Source organism: Mustela lutreola, chromosome 13, assembly GCF_030435805.1.
Source record: "Mustela lutreola isolate mMusLut2 chromosome 13, mMusLut2.pri, whole genome shotgun sequence".
In the NCBI taxonomy this organism is placed as follows: domain Eukaryota; kingdom Metazoa; phylum Chordata; class Mammalia; order Carnivora; family Mustelidae; genus Mustela; species Mustela lutreola.
In genome coordinates, this window is record NC_081302.1 from 44,765,074 (window position 1) to 44,787,633 (window position 22,560).

Sequence of the window (22,560 nt, forward strand, 5' to 3'; positions counted from 1 at the left end):
TCCATGTTGTTGCAAATGGCAAGATTTCATTTCTTTTGATGGCTGCATAGTATTCCATTGTGTATATATACCACATCTTCTTGATCCATTCATCTGTTGATGGACATCTAGGTTCTTTCCATAGTTTGGCTATTGTGGACATTGCTGCTATAAACATTCGGGTGCATGTGTCCCTTTGGATCACTACATTTGTATCTTTAGGGTAAATACCCAATAGTGCAATTGCTGGGTCATAGGGCAGTTCTATTTTCAACATTTTGAGGAACCTCCATGCTGTTTTCCAGAGTGGCTGCACCAGCTTGCATTCCCACCAACAGTGTAGGAGGGTTCCCCTTTCTCCGCATCCTCGCCAGCATCTGTCATTTCCTGACTTGTTGATTTTAGCCATTCTGACTGGCGTGAGGTGATATCTCATTGTGGTTTTGATTTGTATTTCCCTGATGCCGAGTGATATGGAGCACTTTTTCATGTGTCTGTTGGCCATCTGGATGTCTTCTTTGCAGAAATGTCTGTTCATGTCCTCTGCCCATTTCTTGATTGGATTATTGGTTCTTTGGGTGTTGAGTTTGCTAAATTCTTTATAGATTTTGGACACTAGTCCTTTATCTGATATGTCGTTTGCAAATATCTTCTCCCATTCTGTCAGTTGTCTTTTGATTTTGTTAACTGTTTCCTTTGCTGTGCAAAAGCTTTTGATCTTGATGAAATCCCAGTAGTTCATTTTTTCCCTTGCTTCCCTTGCCTTTTGCGTTGTTCCTAGGAAGATGTTGCTGCGGCAGAGGTCGAAGAGGTTGCTGCCCGTGTTCTCCTCAAGGATTTTGATGGATTCCTTTCGTACATTGAGGTCCTTTATCCATTTTGAGTCTATTTTTGTGTGTGGTGTAAGGAAATGGTCCAATTTCATTTTTCTGCATGTGGCTGTCCAATTTTCCCAGCACCATTTATTGAAAAGGCTGTCTTTTTTCCATTGGACATTCTTTCCTGCTTTGTCGAAGATTAGTTCACTGTAGAGTTGAGGGTCTATTTCTGGGCTCTCTATTCTGTTCCATTGATCTATGTGTCTGTTTTTGTGCCAGTACCATGCTGTCTTGATGATGACAGCTTTGTAATAGAGCTTGAAGTCTGGAATTGTGATGCCACCAACGTTGGCTTTCTTTTTCAATATCCCTTTGGCTATTATTCCAGGGCTGCAAGGTTGGTTCAACATCCGCAAATCAGTCAATGTGATACAACACGTCAATAAAAGAAAGAACAAGAACCATATGATATTCTCAATAGATGCTGAAAAAGCATTTGACAAAGTACAGCATCCCTTCCTGATCAAAACTCTTCAAAGTGTAGGGATAGAGGGCACATACCTCAATATCATCAAAGCCATCTATGAAAAACCCACCGCAAATATCATTCTCAATGGAGAAAAACTGAAAGCTTTTCCGCTAAGGTCAGGAACACGGCAGGGATGTCCATTATCACCACTGCTATTCAACATAGTACTAGAGGTCCTAGCCTCAGCAATCAGACAACAAAAGGAAATTAAAGGCATCCAAATCGGCAAAGAAGAAGTCAAATTATCACTCTTCGCTGATGATATGATACTATATGTGGAAAACCCAAAAGACTCCACTCCAAAACTGCTAGAACTTATACAGGAATTCAGTAAAGTGTCAGGATATAAAATCAATGCACAGAAATCAGTTACATTTCTCTACACCAACAGCAAGACAGAAGAAAGAGATATTAAGGAGTCAATCCCATTTACAATTGCATCCAAAACCATAAGATACCTAGGAATAAACCTAACCAAAGAGACACAGAATCTATACTCAGAAAACTATAAAGTACTCATGAAAGAAATTGAGGAAGACACAAAGAAATGGAAAAATGTTCCATGCTCCTGGATTGGAAGAATAAATATTGTGAAAATGTCTATGCTACCTAAAGCAATCTACACATTTAATGCAATTCCTATCAAAGTACCATCCATCTTTTTCAAAGACATGGAACAAATAATTCTAAAATTTATATGGAACCAAAAAAGACCTCGAATAGCCAAAGGGATATTGAAAAAGAAAGCCAACGTTGGTGGCATCACAATTCCGGACTTCAAGCTCTATTACAAAGCTGTCATCATCAAGACAGCATGGTACTGGCACAAAAACAGACACATAGATCAATGGAACAGAATAGAGAGCCCAGAAATAGACCCTCAAATCTATGGTCAACTAATCTTCGACAAAGCAGGAAAGAATGTCCAATGGAAAAAAGACAGCCTTTTCAATAAATGGTGCTGGGAAAATTGGACATAGCCAGTTTTAAAGAGAACTCATTTGAGCTAGAGCTCCAGAATCACACTCCAAGACAATTTCCCCTCTTCTTCCCTCCCATTCTACCTACTGAGCACCAAAGTATCAAATGCTCTACAATTCATTTTTTCTCTAGCCCAAATAATAATATCTCAACTGTTAGTGGCTTGTGGGAGCAAGGATTATGCTGGGCCTTGAAACTCCTTAAGCAGCGTGTGGTAGAGAGGTTGGAGGTTCAATCTCAGGGGTCCAAGAGTAAAATAAACCTTTGACACCATCTTTTACTCCTACGTCTAAGGAAAAGAGAGAGATGGTAACCAATCAATGAATTAAAACAAATAGCATAAATTTTAATAGGTTTTATTTTCAAATTTAAATCACTGGATCAATTATTTTAAGCCATTTTTTTCAAATACAAGAAAATATAATTTAAATAGAGAAGATTCTTTTGTTCTGCTGTTAGGGATAAACAACAGCTTGCAAGTTCAGCACATCTTGAAATCAGTAAAAATGTCAGATTTCAGCAAAACATGTTAATGATTTTCAAATGAAGTATCTTTAGCACTTGGCTTCTTTCAGTCCTCCAGTAAAATGGTAAGAAAAAAATATTTATTAAAAACTAGTCTCTTGGAGGAGGAGTCAAGATGGCGGAGAAGTAGCAAGCTGAGACTGCTTCAGCTAGCCGGAGATCAGCTAGATAGCTTATCTAAAGATTGCAAACACCTGAAAATCCATCGGCAGATCGAAGAGAAGAAGAACAGCAATTCTGGAAACAGAAAAACAACCACTTTCTGAAAGGTAGGACCGGCGGAGAAGTGAATCCAAAGCGACGGGAAGATAGACCCCGGGGGGAGGGGCCGGCTCCCGGCAAGCGGCGGAGCAACCGCGCACAAAATCAGGACTTTTAAAAGTCTGTTCCGCGGAGGGACATCGCTCCAGAGGCTAAACCGGGGCGAAGCCCACGCGGGGTCAGCGTGGCCTCAGGTCCCGCAGGGTCACAGAAGGATCGGGGGTGTCTGAGTGTCGCAGAACTTGCGGGTATTAGAACGGGAAAGCCGGCTACAGAGGCAGAGCCGACAGTAAGCTCGCAGCTCCGTGTTACCTTGAACCGGTCGCAGGCTCGGTGAGCTCGGGGCACGGCCGGAGGTCAGGCAGACGGGAGTAACTGGGCGCTGTTCTCTGAGGGTGCACTGGGGAGTGCGGCCCTGGGCTCTCGGCTCCTCCGGGCCGGAGACCAGGAGGCCGCCATTTGTATTCCCGTCCTCTGGAACTCTACGGAAAGCGCTCAGGGAACAAAAGCTCCTGAAAGCAAACCCGAGCGGATTACTCACCCCGGCCCCGGGTAAGGGCGGTGTAATTCCGCCTGGGGCAAAGACACTTGAGAATCACTACACCAGGCCCCTCCCCCAGAAGATCAACAAGAAATCCAGCCGAGACCAAGTTCACCTACCAAGGAGTGCGGTTTCAATACCAAGGAGAGCAGCAGAATTCCAGAGGAGGAGAAAGCCAAGCACGGAACTCATGGCTTTTTTCCTGTGATTTTTTTTAGTCTTGCAGTTAATTTAATTTTTTCTTCTTCATTTTTTTTTTTTTTTCTCGCCTTCAGGTAAAATTTTATTTTTTATTTTATTTTTTTTAATTTATTTTTTATTTTTTATTTTTTTAACTGTTACCTTTTTCTTTTTTAACGATTTTTTAATAGTTTATCTAATATATATATATATTTTTTTACATTTTTCTTAGGTGTTTTCTTTTTTAAAAAAAAATTCTTTTCTTTTCTTTTCTTTTTTTTTTTTTTTTCTTTTTTCTTTCTTCCTTTTTGAACCTCTTTTTATCCCCTTTCTCCCCACTCACGATTTTGGATCTCTTCTAATTTGGCTAAAGCATATATTCCTGGGGTTGTTGCCACCCTTTTAGTATTTTACTTGCCCCTTCATTTACTCTTATCTGGACAAAATGACAAGACGTAAAAATTCACCACAAAAAAAAGAACAAGAGGCAGTACCGAAGGCTAGGGACCTAATCAATACAGACATCGGTAATATGTCAGATCTAGAGTTCAGAATGACAATTCTCAAGGTTCTAGCCGGGCTCGAAAAAGGCATGGAAGATATTAGAGAAACCCTCTCGAGAGATATAAAAGCCCTTTCTGGAGAAATAAAAGAACTAAAATCTAACCAAGTTGAAATCAAAAAAGCTATTAATGAGGTGCAATCAAAAATGGAGGCTCTCACTGCTAGGATAAATGAGGCAGAAGAAAGAATTAGTGATATAGAAGACCAAATGACAGAGAATAAAGAAGCTGATCAAAAGAGGGACAAACAGCTACTGGACCACGAGGGGAGAATTCGAGAAATAAGTGACACCATAAGACGAAACAACATTAGAATAATTGGGATTCCAGAAGAAGAAGAAAGTGAGAGGGGAGCAGAAGGTATACTGGAGAGAATTATTGGGGAGAATTTCCCCAATATGGCAAAGGGAACGAGCATCAAAATTCAGGAGGTTCAGAGAATGCCCCTCAAAATAAATAAGAATAGGCCCACACCCCGTCACATAATAGTAAAATTTACAAGTCTCAATGACAAAGAGAAAATCCTGAAAGCAGCCCGGGAAAAGAAGTCTGTAACATACAATGGTAAAAATATTAGATTGGCAGCTGACTTATCCACAGAGACCTGGCAGGCCAGAAAGAGCTGGCATGATATTTTCAGAGCACTAAACGAGAAAAACATGCAGCCAAGAATACTATATCCAGCTAGGCTATCATTGAAAATAGAAGGAGAGATTAAAAGCTTCCAGGACAAACAACAACTGAAAGAATTTGCAAATACCAAACCAGCTCTACAGGAAATATTGAAAGGGGTCCTCTAAGCAAAGAGAGAGCCTACAAGTGGTAGATCAGAAAGGAACAGAGACCATATACAGTAACAGTCACCTTACAGGCAATACAATGGCACTAAATTCATATCTCTCAATAGTTACCCTGAATGTGAATGGGCTAAATGCCCCTGTCAAAAGACACAGGGTATCAGAATGGATAAAAAAACAAAACCCATCTATATGTTGCCTCCAAGAAACACATTTTAAGCCCGAAGACACCTCCAGATTTAAAGTGAGGGGGTGGAAAAGAATTTACCATGCTAATGGACATCAGAAGAAAGCAGGAGTGGCAATCCTTATATCAGATCAATTAGATTTTAAGCCAAAGACTGTAATAAGAGATGAGGAATGACACTATATCATACTCAAAGGGTCTGTCCAACAAGAAGATTTAACAATTTTAAATATCTATGCCCCCAACGTGGGAGCAGCCAACTATATAAACCAATTAATAACAAAATCAAAGAAACACATAAACAACAATACAATAATAGTAGGGGACTTTAATATTCCCCTCACTGAAATGGACAGGTCATCCAAGCAAAAGATCAGCAAGGAAATAAAGGCCTTAAATGACACACTGGACCAGATGGACATCACAGATATATTCAGAATATTTCATCCCAAAGCAACAGAATACACATTCTTCTCTAGTGCACATGGAACATTCTCCAGAATAGATCACATCCTCGGTCCTAAATCAGGACTCAACCGGTATCAAAAGATTGGGATCATTCCCTGCATATTTTCAGACCACAATGCTCTAAAGCTAGAACTCAACCACAAAAGGAAGTTTGGAAAGAACCCAAATACATGGAGACTAAACAGTATCCTTCTAAAGAATGAATGGGTCAACCGGGAAATTAAAGAAGAATTGAAAAAAATCATGGAAACAAATGATAATGAAAATACAACGGTTCAAAATCTGTGGGACACAACAAAGGCAGTCCTGAGAGGAAAATATATAGCGGTACAAGCCTTTCTCAAGAAACAAGAAAGGTCTCAGGTACACAACCTAACCCTACACCTAAAGGAGCTGGAGAAAGAACAAGAAAGAAACGCTAAGCCCAGCAGGAGAAGAGAAATCATAAAGATCAGAGCAGAAATCAATGAAATAGAAACCAAAAAAACAATAGAACAAATCAACGAAACTAGGAGCTGGTTCTTTGAAAGAATTAATAAAATTGATAAACCCCTGGCCCGACTTATCAAAAAGAAAAGAGAAAGGACCCAAATAAATAAAATCATGAATGAAAGAGGAGAGATCACAACTAACACCAAGGAAATACAAACTATTATAAGAACATACTATGAGCAACTCTACGGCAATAAATTTGACAATCTGGAAGAAATGGATGCATTCCTAGAAACATATAAACTACCACAACTGAACCATGAAGAAATAGAAAGCCTGAACAGACCCATAACCAGTAAGGAGATTGAAACAGTCATTAAAAATCTCCAAACAAACAAAAGCCCAGGGCCAGACGGCTTCCCGGGGGAATTCTACCAAACATTTAAAGAAGAACTAATTCCTATTCTCCTGAAACTGTTCCAAAAAATAGAAATGGAAGGAAAACTTCCAAACTCATTTTATGAGGCCAGCATCACCTTGATCCCAAAACCAGACAAGGATCCCACCAAAAAAGAGAGCTATAGACCGATATCCTTGATGAACACAGATGCGAAAATACTCAACAAAATACTAGCCAATCGGATTCAACAGTACATTAAAAAGATTATTCACCACGACCAAGTGGGATTTATTCCAGGGCTGCAAGGTTGGTTCAACATCCGCAAATCAGTCAATGTGATACAACACATCAATAAAAGTAAGAACAAGAACCATATGATACTCTCAATAGATGCTGAAAAAGCATTTGACAAAGTACAACATCCCTTCCTGATCAAAACTCTTCAAAGTGTAGGGATAGAGGGCACATACCTCAATATCATCAAAGCCATCTATGAAAAACCCACCGCAAATATCATTCTCAATGGAGAAAAACTGAAAGCTTTTCCGCTAAGGTCAGGAACACGGCAGGGATGTCCATTATCACCACTGCTATTCAACATCGTACTAGAGGTCCTAGCCTCAGCAATCAGACAACAAAAGGAAATTAAAGGCATCCAAATCGGCAAAGAAGAAGTCAAATTATCACTCTTCGCAGATGATATGATACTATATGTGGAAAACCCAAAAGACTCCACTCCAAAACTGCTAGAACTTATACAGGAATTCAGTAAAGTGTCAGGATATAAAATCAATGCACAGAAATCAGTTGCATTTCTCTACACCAACAGCAAGACAGAAGAAAGAGATATTAAGGAGTCAATCCCATTTACAATTGCATCCAAAACCATAAGATACCTAGGAATAAACCTAACCAAAGAGACACAGAATCTATACTCAGAAAACTATAAAGTACTCATGAAAGAAATTGAGGAAGACACAAAGAAATGGAAAAATGTGCCATGCTCCTGGATTGGAAGAATAAATATTGTGAAAATGTCTATGCTACCTAAAGCAATCTACACATTTAATGCAATTCCTATCAAAGTACCATCCATCTTTTTCAAAGAAATGGAACAAATAATTCTAAAATTTATATGGAACCAGAAAAGACCTCGAATAGCCAAAGGGATATTGAAAAAGAAAGCCAACGTTGGTGGCATCACAATTCCGGACTTCAAGCTCTATTACAAAGCTGTCATCATCAAGACAGCATGGTACTGGCACAAAAACAGACACATAGATCAATGGAACAGAATAGAGAGCCCAGAAATAGACCCTCAACTCTATGGTCAACTAATCTTCGACAAAGCAGGAAAGAATGTCCAATGGAAAAAAGACAGCCTTTTCAATAAATGGTGCTGGGAAAATTGGACAGCCACATGCAGAAAAATGAAATTGGACCATTTCCTTACACCACACACAAAAATAGACTCAAAATGGATGAAGGACCTCAATGTACGAAAGGAGTCCATCAAAATCCTTGAGGAGAACACGGGCAGCAACCTCTTCGACCTCTGCCGCAGCAACATCTTCCTAGGAACAACGCAAAAGGCAAGGGAAGCAAGGGAAAAAATGAACTACTGGGATTTCATCAAGATCAAAAGCTTTTGCACAGCAAGGGAAACAGTTAACAAAATCAAAAGACAACTGACAGAATGGGAGAAGATATTTGCAAACGACATATCAGATAAAGGACTAGTGTCCAGAATCTATAAAGAACTTAGCAAACTCAACACCCAAAGAACAAATAATCCAATCAAGAAATGGGCAGAAGATATGAACAGACATTTCTGCAAAGAAGACATCCAGATGGCCATCAGACACATGAAAAAGTGCTCCATATCACTCGGCATCAGGGAAATACAAATCAAAACCACAATGAGATATCACCTCACACCAGTCAGAATGGCTAAAATCAACAAGTCAGGAAATGACAGATGCTGGCGAGGATGCGGAGAAAGGGGAACCCTCCTACACTGTTGGTGGGAATGCAAGCTGGTGCAGCCACTCTGGAAAACAGCATGGAGGTTCCTCAAAATGTTGAAAATAGAACTGCCCTATGACCCAGCAATTGCACTATTGGGTATTTACCCTAAAGATACAAATGTAGTGATCCAAAGGGACACATGCACCCGAATGTTTATAGCAGCAATGTCCACAATAGCCAAACTATGGAAAGAACCTAGATGTCCATCAACAGATGAATGGATCAAGAAGATGTGGTATATATACACAATGGAATACTATGCAGCCATCAAAAGAAATGAAATCTTGCCATTTGCAACAACATGGATGGAACTGGAGCGTATCATGCTTAGCGAAATAAGTCAAGCAGAGAAAGACAACTATCATATGATCTCCCTGATATGAGGAAGTGGTGATGCAACATGGAGGCTTAAGTGGGTAGAAGAAGAATAAATGAAACAAGATGGGATTGGGAGGGAGACAAACCATAAGTGACTCTTAATCTCACAAAACAAACTGAGGGATGCCGGGGGGAGGGGGTTGGGGAGAAGGGGGTGGGATTATGGACATTGGGGAGTGTATGTGATTTGGTGAGTGCTGTGAAGTGTGTAAACCTGGTGATTCACAGACCTGGGGATAAAAATATATGTATATAAAAAATATATGTTTATAAAAAATAAAAAATTAAAAAAAAAAAAAAAAAAACTAGTCTCTTGGTCAAAACAGGATAAAGCAACTTTACATGGTTGTTAACATTTTCTGCCTTCTTAGGAAACATAATTTCTGATGTAGTAAAATTAATCCCCTTACTATTTATCACTTTTTCAAGGAACCCAAGTAAGTAATTTTCAGACAGCACAGTCATATTTAAGGAAAAACCAAACTAACATTCATTAGCAATTAGAAGTCATCATAATCAGCTATGTCCAGATTAAATATGCACATTTGGATGCCAACCATGATGATTAAGTTAATATGTCACCTTTGCCAGTGTTACCATGGCAATATCACAATTAAAATTATCCAAGTTAAAACTAATAACTCCAATATGAAATTAACAGTGTGCAAATGTTAAAGAATGCACTGATTCAGAAAACTTAAAAATGTACAGTATCTTATCCCTCTTTTCTCCTCATTCCTCCAGGAAAAAGAGACAAAGAGAAAAATTTAAAGAAAAGGGAAATTATTGATCACTGCTAAGCATTCTTTTAGTAAACACTTGTATGATCTATTAAAAACAAACTTTAGAGCAACTCTCTGTCACTCTTTCTATTAAGTCCCTGCTGTATTCCCTGTGGATTTCTTTCGTTCTCAGCCTAAGTCTGCCTTAGTTAAGTGGCCCTTTGTATTATTTTACACATTACTCCCCTCTCCCTCTCCCATTTATAAATATAAGTTCTAGTACTGGCCTCTAGCATGGGAAGTACTGAAGAAGTACTAGCATCAGAAGTGGGATGACAGTAATAAGAACAGTTTCCTTATTTAAGTATACCGTCATATATTGTATGATGACAACTATTGTCTTAGTTGGATTCCTCATCATAGATCTTAAGACAAGGATGTAAGTCCAAGTATTTTAACTGAGAAGAAAGCTCAAGAAATATAAATGAGGAATTAGGGAAAGTGAAATGAACCATAAAATGTTATGTCAAAGATCAATTTTCCAATAAGGGCAATTAGGGCTCAATTTCATTGTGAACCCTCTGAGAATAGTGTCTGAATATTCCTCAGAATCAGTCTTATCAGGTACGGAAGGTTAAGTCATTTACGTTTTAATTCCATCCCCCTTTGGTGAGGCTGGCCTCAGCTATATGATCTTTTTCTCACTCTTGGTTGTATCTGTATGTAGCCAGAAAGCCCCCTCTCTGCTAGAGAAAATCTTTTGGCAGAAAAGAAAGCCACATATAGGCCCTTGTGATAAGCAGCCATCAGATGGCTGTGAGCTGTCAATAACTTCAGATAAACCTAAGTGAGCTAAGGAGATAAGGAGCAGACAGTAGTAGGGTCAGTTCTTGATTTGATCCAAGGCTCCAAGCTAGATTCTGGAATGAAAACAGTTAACAAGACAAAAATTGATTCCTCATGAAGTTCATACAATTTATTATAGCAGACAAGTCTAAACAATTCTGAAAGTGAACAATCTGATTACATTTAGTACCTTTAAGTAGCACCTGACACTGTGTAATCCCTGCAATTTTTCATCTTAAAGGAATCACGCTGCTCCTCTTTCTCTTTCCCACCAAGCTACACAGGAATTCCATACTGTCATTCCACAACCTACCCAGCCACTTATGCTTTCTGATCCTACAAATCACCTGAACTCTAGTTGGTAACAGAGATGGTCTCTGTGCTTTATGTTCTAGAACTGTTCATTACCTCCAATTTCTCAGTCTTCAGACCAAGGTGGAAGAGCAATGAACAAACATAAAGCTTTCCCCTTAGTCTATTTCACTGCCTAAATTTTTGTGATACATTTTCTAGCTTTTGGGGAGTTAATGTAGATTCTTTTTGAATACATAATCTCTTATGCTCTGACTTCTTAAAGACAGGATTTTCATAAAGTGAAAGTCCATTTAAACACACATAAATCTGGGGCCCCTTGGTGTCTCAGTCAGTTAAGCGGCTGCCTCCAGCTCAAGTAATGATCCCAGGGTCCTGGGTTAGAGTCCTGCATTGGCTCCTTGCTGAGAGGGGAGCCTACTTCTCCCTCTCCTCTCCCCACCCCAATCATATTCTCTCTCAACTTGCTCTCGCCCTCTATCTCAAATAAATAAATAAATAAAATATTTAAAACTCACACACACACAAAAATCAAAAGTGTACTATCAACTCAGAAGTTCCTGATGCCTCCTTCTAGTATCCATTCAACCCATAAGTAACCTCATTCTTTTTTTTTTTTTTTAAGATTTTTTATTTATTTATTTGACAGAGAGACATCACCAGTAGGCAGACAGGCAGGCAGAGAGAGAGAGAGGAGGAAGCAGGCTCCCTGCTGAGCAGAGAGCCCAATGCAGGACTTGATCCCAGGAACCTGAGATCATGACCCGAGCCGAAGGCAGGGGCTTAACCCACTGAGCCACCCAGGTGCCCAGTAACCTCATTCTTGACATTTGTCACCATAAATTAATTTTGCCTGCTTTTGAATACCATATAAATGGAACCAAACAATACATACTCTTCTATGTGGGGCCTCTCTTCTTCAATATTATACACCTTATTGTAGGTAGCAATAGATAATTCTTTATGATAACTTTCGGAAAGTCTATTTTATAAATTCACCACAATATATTTCTTCTAAAGTTTGTGGATTTTTGGTTTATTACTAATTATTAGCTACTGCAAACACTGCTTCTACAAAAATTATTATGTATTTGGTAAATGTCCGCATGCACTTCTCTTGTATACATGCATAGAAATGTGATGCTGGACCAAAGATTATATGTTTTGTTCAATTTTATTGAATACTATTAACATTTTTCCAAGTGATTTTATCAGTTTTATCTTTCAATTGTTTGTTCCCATAGTTAGTTGCTGCTAAATACCATTATATTTGATTCCTTTGTATCAACCTTGCTAGATCCATATACCTATTTTAATAGAAAACCAGTCAAATATTTTGGACTTTCTATATACACAATCATTTTAACAGCAATTGCTTATAATCTATTTATCCTAATTCTCATTTTTAAAAAAACATATTTCACTTGCTGGGACAACCAATTTAATGTTGGATAAAAATGTTGAATAAAAATTGTTTTAATAAGCAATTTGAATCAATACTGACTTTGGAATAAAGCATTCAATATTTTATTATTAAATACATGGCTTGCTGAAGGATTTTTGTAGATATGCATCAAAAGGGGATTGATGCTTTTTTTCTAGTGCTCTGAGAACTTATTTTGGTAATAAATTGGTGTTAAATTTTATCAGATGTTGTTTGTGCATCTGCTAAGACTATTATTTTCCTAGGATTGTCATAACAAATTCCCAGAAACTCTGTGGGTTAAAACAATAGAATATTCCTGTCTCACAGTTCTGGATACTGGAAGTCCTCAAAAACCAATATGTCACCAGAGCTGTACAAAGGCTCTGAAGGAGAAAACCTCCTTGTCAATTCCAGGTCCGAGGGTCCAGGTATTCTTTGACTTTGTGGCTTTGTAACTGCACTCTCTGCTTCCTTCTTCACATGACCCTCTCCTTGGTATCTTGGTATCTTTCAGGTATCTCCCCCTCCCTGTGTTTTATAAGAATGCAAGTGACTGGATTCAGAGCCCGCCTAGGTAATCCAGGATAAGTTGCTCCTCTCAAGATCTAAACTTAATCATATATTTAGCCATATCACATAATATTCATAGATTCCATGGACTTTACATAAGTGCATTTTGGGTGACATTTTTTGGCCACCACAAATTAATATGATTTGTCTTTTTCTAAATATGGTGAATTATATTGTTTTTGTTATTAATGTTAAACTAACCCTGCACTTCAAGGATGAATCTAATTTGATCATGATGCATTGTACCTTTATATGTTGTTGGATTTGATTAACAATATTTTGTTTAGTTTGTTTTTGCACCTGTATTCATGAAAGATATCATGCTGTAACCTTAGAATGTTTCTTTGTCATGTTTTGTTATAAAATTTATACTGGCATCATTAAAATGAGTTTGTGGTATTCTTCCTTTTCACATCATATATCTGGGAGAGTTGTTCAAAGTTTTGCATTAATATTTCCTTGAATGTTTGGGTGTATTTGATAAATCCATTTGATCCTGGAAGGTTATCTGTGTGAAGATATTCATTATATGTTTAATATATTTAGTACTAATTAGATTTTCAATTTCATCTTATGTCATTTGTGTTTTTTCTAGGAAGTTTTTCATTTCAAACCTTGTCAAATATATAGGCATAAAGCTGTTAATGATATACTTTAACAAATTTTAGTATCTATATGTTTTGTAATGATGACTCCTCTTTCACTAATACTATCGGTAGTCTGTACTTTATATGTTTCTTATCTTGTTAGAGATTCAAAAATCGCATTATTTCAAAGAACTTATTTCAAGACTCGTTTTTTTTTCAGTATAGTTTATTTGCTTTTTCATTTGTGATTTTATCTTAAACAAGTCCTTTATTCATATTTCTTTGGTTTAATATATTAGTCACATTACTTCTTCTCAAGATGGATTTTCATGTATCCTTTTAATATAAGCATTTATGATTACTTTTTTCTCTAATCACTCTAAAAACAGCTTTAATGATATTTCACTAGTTCTTGTATATATTTATTTTTACTGAGTTCAAAAATATTCTAATTTCCATTAGATTTCTACTTTGACCAATGGATTATTTAAGAATGTATTGTTTCTGGGCGCCTGGGGGCTCAGTGTGTTGAGCCGCTGCCTTCGGCTCAGGTCATGATCTCAGGGTCCTGGGATTGAGTCCCGCATCGGGCTCTCTGCTCAGCAGGGAGCCTGCTTCCTCCTCTCTCTCTCTGCCTGCCTCTCTGCCTACTTGTGATCTCTCTCTGTCAAATAAATAAATAAAATCTTCAAAAAAAAAAAAAAAAGAATGTATTGTTTCTCTTGTTATTTACTTCCACTGTGCTGTTAATTTCAAGTACAGTCAGAAAATATACCATGAATGAATTATGTACATCCCATGAGATATGGCACATCTTGCTTTGTGACCCAGGAAATACCACAAATAATCAGTTTTGGTAAATAATCCACATCCAGTTGAAAGAAAAAATATTTGGTTTTTGCTGAATGCTCTCCTTTATTTATCTAGAGCAAAAGGTCAATATTCTTACTAATGTGTGTGAAATTTTTCCCATCCTTATTTAATTTTGTTCTACTTTTTTCTATGAACTGAAAAGCTTGTGCTGATTTCATCTACTATGAATATAGAGTTGGCCTATTATTTCTTAATGCTATGAATTTGCTTCATATATGTTGAAGCTATGTTATTAGGTGATACAAACATATAATTTTATACTTCCTTCTGTAAGGATCGTTTCTGTTATTCTCTCTTCATCATAAACAATTGTGTTTAAAGTTTACTTTGATATTAGCTTAAATTTTTCTAATGTATTAGTTTGCTAGAACTTCTGTAACAAAGAACCACCTACTGGTTGGCTTAAACAAAAGAAATTGTTTCATAGTCCCAGAGGTTAGCTGTCCAAAATCTAGATGTTGGCATTCATCTGAGGGCTAGGAAAAATAATCATCCATGCCTGTTGCCTAGCATTTGCTAGTTTTCTGGCAGTCTTGGTACTTGTGAGCTTACAGAAGCATAGCCACAGTTTCCACTGTCCTTTTCACATGACATGCTCCCTCAGGGCATGTCTCTGTTCAAACTTCCCCTTACATAAAGACATCGTCACACTGAAGTAGGAGTCCACTCTATTCTAGTAAAACCTCATTTAATTAATTACATCTGTAAGGAGCTATCTCCAAATAAGACTGGATTATGGGGTTATAGAGTGTTAGGCCTTCAGTATATGAATTTTGGGAGGACAAAGTCTAACCCATAACCTCAGGTTTGCTTTGGCTGGTTTTTACATGAATAAAATGACTCTTCTTCATGACTTAGTACATAAGTATGTTTCATTTCATGATTCTATGAATCAGGCATGATAGCACTGCTCTAGGCTCCATTCAAGCTAGATGTAGATCCTTCACATGTCTTTTCATGTCAGAAATCTTGCTAAAAGAGCAATTCTTATCTAAGATATACACTTCTCACAGTGATACGAAGGAATGTAAAATCTCAAAAGAAACCATAAAAACATATTTAAAGCCTCTGCTTGAATGGAGTGTAAGTCTTATTCAGGCCCATATTATTGGTCACTGCAAGAAATATCAGAAGCCCAACATCACTGAAGTGAGAAGTGTAATACTCTCATGAAGTTAGGGAGAAGAAAAATAAATATTTGCTGAAAAATATTGTACTCTACTTGCCATTCTTTTACTTTTACTATTTCTATTTTAAATAATTAATACTTCTGATATTTAAGTTTGTGTCTTATAAGCAGCATATATTACCCTTTTTCCTCTAGCCTAAAATCATGTATTTTAATTGAAGGATTTATTCATGACAAAGGCTTATATATTATCATGTTACACAAGTTATACCAAATATAAGATGGGAAAGACTATGACTTTATTTGAAAAGTCCTAAGTATATACCAGAATTGTTAATGAAATTATAAGTTCTTTGTTTATTTTATTTTGTTTTGTTTTCAGTGATCCAAAATTCATTGTTTATGCACCACACCCAGTGCTCCATGCAATATGTGCCCTCCATAATACCTACCACCAGGCTCACTCTACCCACCACTCCCCCAAACCCTCAATTTGTTTCTCAGAGTCCAGTCTCTCATGCTTCATCTCCCCATCTGATTTCCCCCAATTCACTTCTCCTTTCCTTCTCCCAATGTCCTCCATGTTATTCCTTATGCTCCACAAGTAAGTGAAACCATATGATAATTGACTCTCTCTGCTTGACTTATTTCACTCAGCATAATCTCTTCCAGTCCTGTCCATGTTGATACAAAAGTTGGGTATTCACCCTTGCTGATAAAGGCATAATACTCCATTGTATATATGGACCATATCTTCTTTATCCATTTGTCCACTGAAGAGCATCTTGGTTCTTTCCACAGTTTGGCGACTGTTGCCATTGTTGTTATGAACACTGGGGTACAGGTGGCCCTTTTTTTCACTACATCTGTATCTTTGGGATAAATATAAGTTCTTTAAATTTGGGGGGATAAAGTTACTGGCTATGTACTTCTCACAGATTTTTATTGTAATTTAATTATAATGTACATAATGTATATGTATATAATAAAAAAGCAACATATTCTTAGAAAATAGTTTGATGGATTTGACAAATTTATACAATGTTGCAACAACACCAAAATTCATTTTTAGAACCCTTCCTTCACAAAAAAAAAAAAATGTTCCTTTATGCCAATGATCAGCTATTTTCCTTTGTGAATATGTGAATATGTGAATGCATTCAATTGGCTAATATTTTGTTAAGATTTCTGTATCTTTGCAAGGGATATTTGACTCAGTTTTTTATTTAATGTTATGTCTTTGACTCTAGTATCAGGGTAATGCTTTCCCATTAAAATAAGTTGGTAACATTCCCTTCTCCATTACTACTTGAAATATAAAACATCTTACTTAAAAATTTTTTTTTAAAAATCACCAATGAGCAAGTAGAACTATATTTTACTTTTGGAAATGAGTTTTTTATTAATAATTAAATTCATTAAATGAATTTTTTTTTTTTTAATTTATTTGACAGGGAGTTAGAGAGAGAGCACAAGTAAGCAGAGTGTCAGGGAGATGGGGAGAGAGAGAAGCAGGCTCTCCGCCGAGCAGGGACCCCGATGTGGGGCTCGATCCCAGGACCCTGGAACCACGACCCGAGCCGAAGGCAGCTGCTCAACCAACTAAGCCACCCGGGCGCCCCTCATTAAATGAATTTTTAATTAATAATTAAACTCATTATACTCATTTAAATTTATCTCATTGATACAAATTATGTACATTTTCTCATTTCCTGAAGCACTTGTTTTTCTTTTTTCTTTTTTTAATTTTTTTTAAAGATTTTATTTATTTATTTGACAGAGATCTCAAGTAGGCAGAGAGGCAGGCAGAGAGAAAGGAGGAAGCAGGCTTCCTGCCGGGCGGAGAGCCAGATGCAGGGCTCGAACCCAGGACCCCAGAGTCACATCCTGAGCCAAAGGCAGAGGCTTTAACCCACTGAGCCACCCAGGTGCCCCGAAGCACTTGTTTTTCATGAAATGTGTCCATTTCATCTAAATTGTCAAGTTAATTAGCATAAAGTTGTTTACCATACTTACTTATTATCATCTTAGTGTCTGTAGATAATGTACTGAGAGCCTAGCTTTTATTACAGAATGGTATTTCTTAAAATTGATCATTTATCCAAAGTTTTATCCAATTTACTGATGTTTTTAATAGAACCTTTGGTTTTATTGTTTGTTGTTGCTTTTTATATATTGCTTTATCCTCTTCTATTTCATCATCATCTGATCTATTATTTTTATCTCTTTCCTTCTGTTGAATTATATTAGGGTTTAATCTGCTCTTCTTTTTCTAACTTCTTGTGGGAGAACCTAGAGCACTGACTTTACATCATTATTATTTCATAAGACAAATATTAAATGTTGTAAATTTCGCTCTAAGCACTGCTTTAGCAGCATCTCTGAGATTTTAGTATGTAGTCTATTACTATTTAACTTGAGCTATTTTCTATTTTCTCCTATCATTTTTTCCTTTGCCTTATGGTTTATTTAGAAATGTGTTAATTTCTATATATCTATGAGCTTGCTGAATTTCTGCTATTGATTTGCAGTATGAATCCATTATGGTAAGAGATCAAATAATTTCAATCCTTTAAATTTACTAAAACTTATTTTATGACTCACCATGTGGTACATACAAATTGATGAACCATGTACATGTGAATAAATACATATTTTAGATATGTTGGATAGAGTATTCCATAGATGCTAATTAGGTCTATTTGGATTCCAACATTTCTGTATTTTCTCTATTGTTAGAGATATTTTATCTTCTTGTTCTTTTAATTACTGAAGAAAATTACTGAAATATTCATTTATGATTATTGAATTTTCTATTTCTCCTGTCTGTTCTGTAAGGTTTACTTCAAGTATTTTGGAACTCTGCAATTATGTGGATATATAGTTAAAACTGTTACGTCATCCTTTTCTATGCATTCTTCTACCATTAAGAGTGCATGTAGTTCTTTTGTGATAACATGGTGGAGGGCGAGGAGGACCCTAGGCTAACCTTGTCCCACAAATACTAGATAACTATCAAATAATTCTAAATATCCAGAAATTGACCTGACACAGGCAAAACAGACTAGACAACTAAGGGTAAAGAAGAGCCGACATCAAAGAAAGTAAAAAGGGCAGTAGTGTGGGAGAGATACAAATTAAGGCCACTGTGGTAGGGAAGAGGTCTGCAGTCACAGAAAGATGAGAGACAGAGTAACAGGGGAGAGAAAATGAATCCCCAGAAAACTGGCTTAGAATGTGAGAGGAGCTGACTTCTGGTAACCACCAGGGCTTAAAGTCTGAAAGAGGTCAGCAGGCTTAGTTGGAATAGAGCCTGGAGGGCATCGTTCTGCACTTAGAAAGAAGGGAGACAAACAACCCACAGGCAAACTGCTCAGAAACAACAATCTGTAGACTGCTGGGGGCACACAATGGGGGAGGTTATTTGTTCATTTTGGAGTACATCAGAGAGAAGTAGCATTCCCAGAGAGACCACTCCAGGAACAAAGGAATAGCAGGTGCCATTTCCCTCCGTCATCCCTCAGCACAAGCACAGGGTCACCTGCAGGAACCCACGTTGCACCCATACAGGCTATCTAACTTGCTCATGTCAAGACCCGGCCCACTTCCCCCTCCAGTGCTCCAGTAGAATTGCCCTACCCTGTCTTGCTCGCCTCAATCCCAGCACAGCAGGCAACTGCCCACAGAAGACCAGCCCAAACCCCTGCTCACAAAATGTCTCCCTGCTCAAGAGTTTTGCAGAGCCTAGGATCCTATGGCAAGCAATAAATCTCTTCATAAGCAGACCACAGCACACCTAGTTAAAACACACAACATTCAGGCCAGGGACCAAAGACTGCCTGCAATAAGCAAAAAGAACCTCTGCAGATGACAGGTCTAAAGGATAAAGCAGCCAGGAGAAAACTCCCAGAAGTGCTAGACCCTAGAGAACATGGGACACTACACTGCAGGGCACAATATAATCTCTCCATCATAATGCTTTTACCCTCAAGGAAAGGAAATGGAGATGACTGTTCTAACACAGAGAAACAGGCAAGGAGACTTAGACAAAATGAAAGGACAGAGAAATTTAACCCAAATGAAAGAATAGGACAAGGCCATGGCCAGAGATCTAAGTGAAACAGATATAAGTAACATGCCTGATGGAGAATTTAAAACAAATACTTTTAAAGATATTCACCGGATTTACAAAAATGATGGAAGGGGTACCTGGGTGGCTCAGTGGGTTAAAGCCTCTGCCTTTGGCTCAGGTCATGATCCCAGGGTCCTGGGATCAAGCCCCGAATTGGGCTCTCTGCTCAGCAGGGAGCCTGCTTCCCTTCCTCTCTCTCTGCATGCCTCTCTGCCTACTTGTGATCTCTGTCTGTCAAATAAATAAATAAAATTTTTTAAAAATGGTGGAAGACATGAGTGAGACCTTTAATATAAAGATAAGGAATAATATGGCAGAGACAAAAGGCTCAATAAATGAAATAAGAAAAATGATTTGCAGAATGAGTAGCAAACAGACTGAAAGAAGCAGAGGAATGAAATAATGACCTAGAAGACAGAGAAATGGAAAGTACTCAAGCTAAACAAAAGAGAGAAAAAAGAATTCAAAATGAGAACAGACTCAGGGAACTCTGACTCCATCAAATCATTTGTATTATAGGAGTCCCAGAAGAAAGAGAGAAAGAAAAGGGGACAGAAAATTTATTTGAAGAAATAATAGCTGAAAACATCCCTAATCTGGGGAAGAAAACAGATATGTAGATCCAGGAGGCACGGAGAATCCCCAGGAAAATCAACAAAGCAGATCCACACCAAGACATATTGTAGTTAAATTAGCAAAATGTAGTGATAAAGAAAAAATTTTAAAAACAACAAGACAGAAGAACACAGTAACATACAAGGGAAACCTAACATGGCTAGCAGGAGGGTGTTTTTTAGCAGAAACTTTGCAAGCCAGAAAGAAGTGACATGATATATTCAAAATAATAAATATAAAAAATTTGCAACCCAGAATACTTTAGCCAGGAGGGTATCATTCAGAGTAGGAGAGACAAATAGTTTCCCAGACAAACAAAAACTAAAGGAGTTCATGACCATTAAACCAGCCCTGTAAGAAATATTAAAGGGGGCCCCCGGCGGGGGCTGCTCTCCCAAGATGGCGGCTCCTCCAGGCGAGTACTTCAGCATTGGGAGCCAGTTGTCGTGCTGGATGTGCCAGGAGCAGCGGCTGCAGGGTGAGGTGGTAGCCTTCCACTACCAGTCCCAAAATGCTGGCTTTAAAATGTCCCTCTTCCAGTGGAAAGCCCAACCATGCAGACATCTTGCTCATAAACTTACAGTATATTTCAGAAGTGGAAATAATTAATGACCGAACAGAAACCCCTCCTCCCCTAGCTTCACTCAATGATAGTAAGCTTGCCAGCAAAGCATGGACAGAGAAGGAGAAGCTGAGCCAGGCCTATGCAATCAGCGCTGGTGTTTCCCTAGAGAGCCAGCAGCTCTTCCAGACCATACACAAGACCATTAAAGGCTGTAAATGGCAAGAGAAAAACATCGTAGTCATGGAAGAAGTTGTTATTACACCCCCATATCAAGTGGAAAACTGTAAAGGCAAAGAGGGAAGTGCACTGAGCCATGTACGCAAAATAGTTGAAAAAACATTTTAGAGACGTGGAAAGCCAAAAGACACTGCAGCGTTCACAAGCCCAGCAACCACAGAAGGAGGCTGCCCTGTCATCCTGAGTCCGCACACACGGAGGACTCTTCCAGCATCCAGCCGACGAGGCGACGGTGGTGGCTTCGGCGGAGGCAGGCCGGGGGAGGGAAAGGATCCTATATTTCCTGTTGGCTCTTGTTAACAAAGGGTTGGCATTTCCAAATCTTAGACTTGAACAAACAAAACACACAACAAAAAAGAACAAGAGAATAATTTAAAAGTTGAATCACTACTTGACTAACAGCCTTCGGTCCACCATGTCCTTTTCACAGCCCCCTTCTGGAACAGTAACCTTGTTAATTTTATTTTTGAAAATTCCTTTCCTGCTCTGCCCCTTCACCTTTGACTTTCCTAGTCTGTCCATGACATTCTGTTTTTATAAGTGGCTACACTTGCCTTCTGAGTGATGGAAAGAAACTTTTACATCTCCTCTTCCAAAATAAAAGTAACAAGCTGACTGTGATACTTAAGTTGAGACTAGAGCAGCAGACAGAGGTCTCACTTTAAATTTGTCTTTTTTTCTTTCTTTTCCTTTTTTTGCACAGGGCATGGCTTGAATTAGTTTTTTTTTTTTTTCTTAACTTTAAATATATATATGAAAATATATATTAAAATGTTCTCTAAATATTTTCTGCTTCTTGCGGGTCTCTTTTTACTAGATCATGACCGCTCTTCCCACCTTATCCCTTCAAAAATAAAAACGTATTACCCTTCCCACTACCTATAGCCAGGCAACTAACTTGACTTGATTCACAGCAAGAATCTTCTGCAGCACTTTCTAGAGCCAGTGTTTGCAGGTGGGATTCGGCTGTGAGGGTACCTGATGGCTTTTTAGTCTTTAACTGTGTGTGTGTAGCAGTCTCACATTGGGCCAGAACCTTAGGATTCTCCCTCTGCCTTTTGTCTTACTTCATGGTACTAGAAGAACTTCCTCACCACTCTCGTCTCCTAGATGGGAGAGTCCGCTGCCCTGTCTCCTGTGCCCTCTGCAGGAAGAAAACTTTTGCATGGCACGTCTCCTCCTTGAAGGATGATTTTCTTCCATAAGAAACCTGGAGCCCACCTCTCCCGGTCTCTCGAAGTCTGTATCCAGAGCCACTAGCCCAGGAGAAAGCTTGGGTGACCTGTAGTTTCTCTTCTCCCACCAACCTCCTGCTTTTATGCCCTTCCCCACCCCCTTAAATTTTACAAGCTTATGATAGTTTGTATGTGCTCAGCCAATGGGCAGAATACCTGGAGAGAACTTCTGGACTTTAGCCCACCAGTTTGTCTGGTTTGACTAACCTGCTGAGTGCAAAAACTGGCACGCGGTGCCCCTGTG

General features: G+C 38.3%; 1 pseudogene; it reads left to right on the plus strand.

Annotated features, from left to right (window-relative positions):
- The first annotated feature begins 20,678 nt into the window (after nt 1-20,678).
- LOC131813787 (protein LSM12-like) lies at nt 20,679-21,654 on the plus strand (annotated as a pseudogene).
- Nucleotides 21,655-22,560: the final 906 nt, after the last annotated feature.